Source organism: Ornithodoros turicata, chromosome 2 (assembly GCF_037126465.1).
Source record: "Ornithodoros turicata isolate Travis chromosome 2, ASM3712646v1, whole genome shotgun sequence".
In the NCBI taxonomy this organism is placed as follows: Eukaryota; Metazoa; Arthropoda; class Arachnida; order Ixodida; family Argasidae; genus Ornithodoros; species Ornithodoros turicata.
In genome coordinates, this window is record NC_088202.1 from 53,143,773 (window position 1) to 53,151,177 (window position 7,405).

The 7,405-nt window shown below is 45.1% G+C and overlaps 1 non-coding gene across 1 annotated transcript; it reads left to right on the plus strand.

Moving 5' to 3' along the window:
• Positions 1–1,041: 1,041 nt before the first annotated feature.
• On the plus strand, positions 1,042–1,114 carry Trnaa-agc (transfer RNA alanine (anticodon AGC)). Its single transcript has one exon. It is a non-coding gene; the product is annotated as a tRNA-Ala (tRNA).
• The last annotated feature ends 6,291 nt before the right edge of the window (positions 1,115–7,405 follow it).

The window sequence follows — 7,405 nt, forward strand, 5'->3', positions numbered from 1 at the left end:
AACGCGCGAGCAGCCCTCCGGACACGCGCCGCCCACCACAGCAGCCCTCTACCCGAGCGCTTCCTGCCGCGCACGGGAAAAAATTGCGAAAAAAAGTCGACGCGACGGTGGCGCTGCCCTGACGGGGGTTGCCGGCGTTTCGCATTGCCGTAGTTTCTATCCCTAATAGTACTACTTACGAACCTATGCGTCCGTCGCTTTCTAAGGGGCTTGCGTCGGCCGCAGACGAATGCAGTAAAATGCAATAGTGCGGACCAGCCTTTAGTCTCAGTGTCCGTACAGACCATAGAAATCGTAAAAAGAGAGGCTAGAAGAAAAGCTGGGAGGGAGAGAGTAACGGAGGTGAGCAAAGGAGTTGTACGGAGGCGAGACCCTCTCCCAGCCTTCAAGCGTTTCCACGCGTAAAGACCAGGCGCGTTCAGAGCCATGGTGTTCAATCCAATCCAAATCGTGCTTGCTTCCGCTGGGCTCCGTGTGCCATGCCGTGTGCGAAGTGCTTTTGTTTTGTCTGCCTTCACGTGTGCGCTTGGATTTTGTCTTATTCCGTAAGGAACGAGTATCATACAATTTAAACCTTGTGCTGCGACATGAAAGAACGGCGTACGGGACACGCAGGAGGCACCGTTCGTAATACGCTAGGCCTAACGTATCGATCGTGGTGGCTCACATGTTGAGATGCCCCCCTTCGCTGGCCTGGTTTCTAGTGATTATGAGAGTTCTATGGTACAGACACAACCGGTGCCCACCGTGAGTAGGCAGCCGAGAACTGCTGCACCTAAAATAGCTGCGCTGTGCGCCAAATGACGTAACCACCCCAGATAGTATGCCGAGCGCTCTCGTGCAGCGACCCACTCTCAAACCCAGCGGACAACGAAGCTGGCGTCTGCTCGATCTTGTGTGCTCAGGTTAAAACTGTCCGCTCCGCTACCCGCGAATCAATGACATGTTTTTTCAGATAAAGCGGAGAGTGAGGTCGGTAGCTGGGTCACCACAGACGTTGGCTACCCTTGTTGTCCTTAATCTATTATGACTCAACGTGGTGGGGATGTAGCTCAGATGGTAGAGCGCTCGCTTAGCATGTGAGAGGTACGGGGATCGATGCCCCGCATCTCCAGTTTATTTTTATCTCTCCCTTTCGCAATATTACCACCCATCGCCACACGTCACCGGCATGGGCCATAAAATTACACGTGGATCCGCGAAATACGTGCTTTCTGCTTCTTACTCGCGATCTGGCTTTTCCAAGGTTTGCGGAGGAATCCGAATTGTTTGAAATTTGGCTAGTGTACGTTTCTCCGGTTTACGAGAGCAGTGCGCAATCTTGGTTCGCAAGGGAACTTTCAATCTCGCGAGGTAGTAACAAGGAAGCGCAGAATAAGAATACAATTATTACTGCGATTAATTAATTACAATTATAGTTAGTTCTTCTCAACAGAACAGTCGAGAACAAAAATCTCAATTCGCAAAGTTGTTGAGACGCAGACGACACGCTTTGCAAAGTATGGCCGCGACCCGGCTGCGTTGGCGATAGCAGCGTCATCGCAAGTTTGGCTACTTGCTCTGACGGCCGTCCGAAGGCGCAGTCCCCTCCGTTCGCTGCACTATATGCCTCTTCTAGTTCGCTGTACGAATAGCATGGTGAGCTAGAATGCCTACTATAACCAACAGTAAAACGTGCCACCTTTTTCGTGTCTTTCTTTGTGGAGTTGTATTTTGTGCCGCCCGTCCCGCGTCTCGACCAGTCGTTCTCGCTAGCCTAGGCCGACATGTGTTACGAAAAGTGAGAAAAAAAAAAAGAACTCTCAGTCTTCACAGAGAACGACGATGAAGTAGAATGTGTTTTTCTCTCCTTCTTTCTTTTTTTTTTACATTCACTTCTGGCTAGTTCCATCTCAAATCGAACAATCCGGTACACTTGATGTCTCGAATGAACGGGAAAAAAATATATGTTGAAGCCATCGGTGAGTTAGGAGAAATAAACGCTTTCCGAATTCTTTGCGCTGCGCGGTTCGGGAAATAGGAGAGGAGGAAAAAACTGCCTCTCATAAGGCGACGTCGTCGCGAGCGGGTTTGAGCGTTCGCTACAAGGCCATTTCTTCTCGCATTATAGTAATTTATTGATCTGGCTTTAGACCACTTAGGGCACAATAGGATCCTTCGTTAGCAGTGCTGTACCGGTTTTTATCTGTCTGCAAAAAAATATCAAAGTTGACTCAAAGTGCCGAAAAACACAATATTCACTGCAGCTTTGCGGACGATGTACAAAACGAATAAGACTGGGCTTTATGCGGTTTAATTTGTCATTCATAGGGTTATCGAATGATGTATAATTTGTTGCTCTACTCTTTAAGGAACGTAAGCGATACCTCTTTTAGTAGCACCATACCACCGAAAAATGACGAACTTCGGAAGCCTTTATCTAAAAAACCCCACCAAAAACTTACCTCGAAAATTTTATATGTTGTAGGTAGTTCCTTAGACTATGCACAGAAGCAAAATCAAAATTCGGACTTGATCGGTAGGCGCACTGTGAATTTTTTGCCAGCCCTATACGCGGAGCGCATTCAAGCGGAGGCACCGTGTCCCGCGTGTTGCAAAATCGAATTTTCCAAAGGGACTTTGAACTTCTGTCTTCATATAAAAAGTAATTGCTTTCATTTGAAACCATTCTGAGGTTTCAAGGTTTCCTTTTCAAGGTTCTGAGCGTTTGCGTTCATAACAATGGTGTAATCGCTGAATCTAGATTGTGGAGCAACCAGATGTGCTCGCATTTTTTGCGGCACTTGCATTGCAAGTGCTGGGAGCCCGCGAAGAACAGAATGATTTTACATCTTTGTAAGAGGCATATCTGTTCAGGGTTATTCTAAACAAGCATATTTACTGTACGTATTATGGCAGGAGGGACGCAGTGACTTCCAGTATTCTTTGAAACATTTCTTTCCTATGACCTCGGACGGGGGAAATTGCACTCAGGAAAATGTTGTTGTGTAGTGCCATACGCACACACTCAAGGCTAATTCATGGTGCCTTTTGTGAACCTTGCCGAAACAGCCCGACTGGCGCCGCTGTCCGACATGTTATTCGGTTCGACATGCTGCAACCATGGGAAGGTCCTGATCGCATTTACTCACTGAAGACACCTTGCGCAAAGTTTCGCCTACACACAGACGACGCTTCACTCACTTCTCAACTACAGAAGTGCAAGGAGTGCCCTTATACAGAGTGTGCGACGGCATCTGCATTACTGTAGTGTGTCGTCCTGGTATGTCACCTACCTCAATGGCCACTTCGTTGTACTGTGCTGATCGTATGGATTTCGCTGACTACAGCATCATACACAAGAACAAAGTGATATAGACAAAATATTTTCGCTTTGCTTCGGAGATCGGCGTAGCTGCCATAAAGACTGTGGTTCCACCAGATCAAGCCGAAGGCGTAACAGAAATGGGCCAGCTATGCAGAAGCTGCTTCAAGTACTTCACAGCAAAGGTGGCTGAATCACAACACGCAGCAATGTTGCCCACATTTGAAAGAAAATCTGACAAGAACCTGCCATCAAAAGTAACATTAAGGAAATGGCTTCCACAACGGCCTAAAGCAGTTCATGACACGAGCACTCTCATCCACCCGGAATGCTCTGCATAACTTACGTTACCCCCCCCCCCCCTTCTTACCTTCGTCACCTTGTCTTCTTCGCTGTCAAGTTCTTGCTATTCTGTGTACTGTAAATATGCTTCGATATGATCACCGTGGACAAATATACCTCTTATAAAGACGCAAAAGTATTCTAAGGCATTCTGTTCTTCACGGGCTCCTAGCACTTGCAATGCATGTGTGCCATCCCGCAAAAAAAAGGTGAGCACATATGGTTGCTCCACAATCTACATTCAGCGATTACAACACTATTATGAACGCAAGCGCTCAGAACGGTTTCAAATGATAGCAAATACTTTTTATGTGAAGATAGAAGTTGAAAGCCCCTTTGGAAAATTCGATTTTTCAACACGCGGGACACGGTGCCACGGATTGAATGTGCTCTGTGTATAGGGCTGGCAAAAAATTCACAGTGCGCCTACCGATAAAGTCCGACTTTTGATTTTTCTTCTGTGCATAGTCTAAGGAACTACCTACAACATATAAAATTTTCGAGGCAAGTTTTTGGTGGGGTTTTTTAGATAAAGGCTTCCGAAATTCGTAATTTTTCGGTGGTATGGTGTTACTTAAAGAGGTATCGCTTACGTTCCTGGCAGAGTAGAGCAACAAATTATACATCATTCGATAGCCAGATGAATGAAAAATTAAACGGCATAAAGCTCAATCTTATCCGTTTTGTATATCGTCCGCAAAGTTGCAGTGAATATGGTGCTTTTCGGCACTTTGAGTCAACTTTGATATTTTTTTGTAGACAAACAAAAACGGACACAGCACTGCCAACGCAGGATCCTATTGTGCTTTAAGTGGTCTAAAGCCTGATCAAGAAATTTCTATAATGCGAGAAGAAATGGCCTTGTAGCGAACGCTCAAACCCGCTCGCGACGACGTCGCCTTAGGAGAGGCAGTTTTTTCGTCCTCTCCTATTTCCCGAACCGCGCAGCGCAGAGAATTCGGAAAGCGTTTATTTCTCCTAACTCACCGATGGCTTCAACATATATTTTTTTCCCGTTCATTCGAGACATCAAGTGTACCGGATTGTTCGATTTGAGATGGAACTAGCCTTCTCTTTCATTCGTTCTCTCTCTCTTTTTTTTTCTTCGCGTGTAGGCCCTTCGAACGTGAGGTCATGCTTTTTGGCTTTTGCCATAACAACAACAACAACTTTATTTTCGGCCTTGGAGAGTGGGGAGTTTCATCGCAACAGGCGATACTCTACCCCAGTGCTTGGTGGAATGGGGGGAATAAAATACTTGTGGGTTTACTAAGTTTCAGCCTTTAACCTTGCTTCTCTTCCACTTGGACATGGGTAACTTCACTGCAGAGTGAACGGATGTGGTCGATCTGTTGATCGCTGCTACGTCAACATGTACACAGTCCTGAAAGCTTGGCGATGCTCCCATAGAAAACTTAGTTTACTTGCTTGCCACAACGGCGCTCGCTACATGGCCCAGAATGGTGCCGATGTCGTTGGATAGGAACAAGGATGAAACGTTATAGTAGGCTTAAACGAGGTAAGAACTACCTGCAGATATTTAGGTACTGGTGTAATAGGTGTAATATTGTACTTCTACGCTTCGTAATTCTATTTACAAGTTCTTGTTCAATAGTTCTCTTTCATAATAGGTGCAGCGTTAATACAAAATCGCACTTTTTTATATATATACGTGCGACTAAATGTACTGTTGGGGACACGGTTAGCTAAAATCGCCTGTCAGTACTTCGCCATCCCATATTACCTCGGTAGCGCTTGAAAGTGTTGTGCTAATATTGTATTTGAAGGTGGACCATGTTTAGCACGTGTTTATTACTCGAAAGAGATATTACTCCATTCCCAGCTTTCGTGGACAGCGACGCCTTGCGCCCTCTCGCGACCATTGAGTGAAACTTGCCGCCAAGACAATAGAAAAGTGCTGTAGCAGCTGCTCTATCCAAGGTATCGTAATATTCCCGAGAATACACGTTGAGACATCTATTCTAAGCTTATACAAACGAAAAATATCGTTATACATGAAATACCTTTGGTTCCCCAGACATCCCGCTTTTCGGACCGTGAATACATGGGAGGTATGGGGATTTTCACGCAGGAAACGATTTCATCGTTTAATATCTCTGGTAATGTATGATGCGCTGTAATATTCCCGTGCATATGCGTTGTAGGGTACCTCTAGATTCAACATTTACAAGAAGTGCCAGAGTCACTCAATCGTCTACGGTTCCCTTGCACGGCAAACTTGGCCCAGATGCCAAAATTCGGAAACAGTCAAAGTGGCTTCTCCGCATTGCAGAGGTGTATAGCAGGGAAGGTACCTTTACGCGTCAGTTGAACTTTTCTCTGCTTATTTAGATTTAGTAACTGCTTTTAACCTAATTTCTTGAGTTAAATATAATTTTGAGAGCATAGTTGGTACATTATGCGCACACGGGTGGAACACGAATTTTGAAGCGTTATCTCTTGTCATATTAATTATTAAGATGTCGCTGTTCGGTGAATTCGTTTGTGTTAGCGTATTTGAGAAAATTTTAGCACTATACTTTTTGTTTATCGCCGATTGCCTTTTGGTTTTAACAACATCTCCCAAGACAACAGTGCATGTTCACGTAATTATATTGCACACACTGATAATAGCTTCTCAAAGCATTCCCAGAAGTGCGGGACACAGCTTCTTAAAGTTGGCTTGACCGGCGTACTCGCTGCCCTCCATTGAAGCAATGCATTCCATCTGGTTTTGTTAGAATATCTGTTGACCCTGAGCTTTAGAAAGAAATGCCCAGACATGGGTGTTGTTGTGAGAGGCCTTTCGATGGCGTACAAGTGGAATGGAAGCGCAAGAGCGTTACAGTTTTGTTCCTGGAGGACTTATTTTCGCCGTGTTGGCTTCGTGGCAGAATGCATTGGTGTGCTATTTTTCTCGTACTTGGCCAAAACAATGGATTCTGCAGAAAATGCCCATGTCAGACATGAAAGGTGAAGTTGTCTCTTACGCTTTGCAACTTTGTGTGCAACTGTGGGCCGCTCCAATGTTGTTCCCACGACAAAAGAAGAGTTGACAAGCTCAGTGTGGCCTGCTAAGGTCTGTATCTTCATTCCTGAAGGTGTCAGGAACGGGCGGTGTTGGCCCACTGGTGACGATTTTGGTTATAGCTTTCGAGGGCCGTGGTTCGATCCGCGGCCTGCTTAGTGTTTTTTTTTTTGTTATTATTATTATTATTATATTCATGTATTTTCTATATTTTATTTTTTTGTAGGGGGAGTTATGAGAGTAACGACAAGAGCGTCAGAGTTTTGGCTTAATAATGCCGTACTGGCTCTATGTCATCCTGTATGCTGTTCGGTTTGATCTAGTTGCGGTAATGCTCTGCGATGCCTGTGCACTTAATATGTGAATAGCAGATGACTTTCCATTGCACTCCGACTTACTTCCCCGTTACAGGAATCTCCGTTTTGCACAGTGCCGCACGTAGTTGTTATAATGTAGATGATTGTCAATCCTCTAACATGAATTTCGAACTTGTGGCTTAAACGTCCTTTGTTCTATGTGAAGGCGCAACTCATCAAAGTTTCATTCGAGATCGATGTGACGACGGAACCAATTATGCCGGTCATCTTTGACGCGTTCTAATGGTAAAGGGAATTAAGATGAACAAACTACCACGCGTGTTTCTTGCAGTTTAAATACGTGTCAATCATTTTCGGACATATGGCTTAAACTTGCTTTATTCCCCAACTCGCCATAACTTTCGTTCTCAGCAT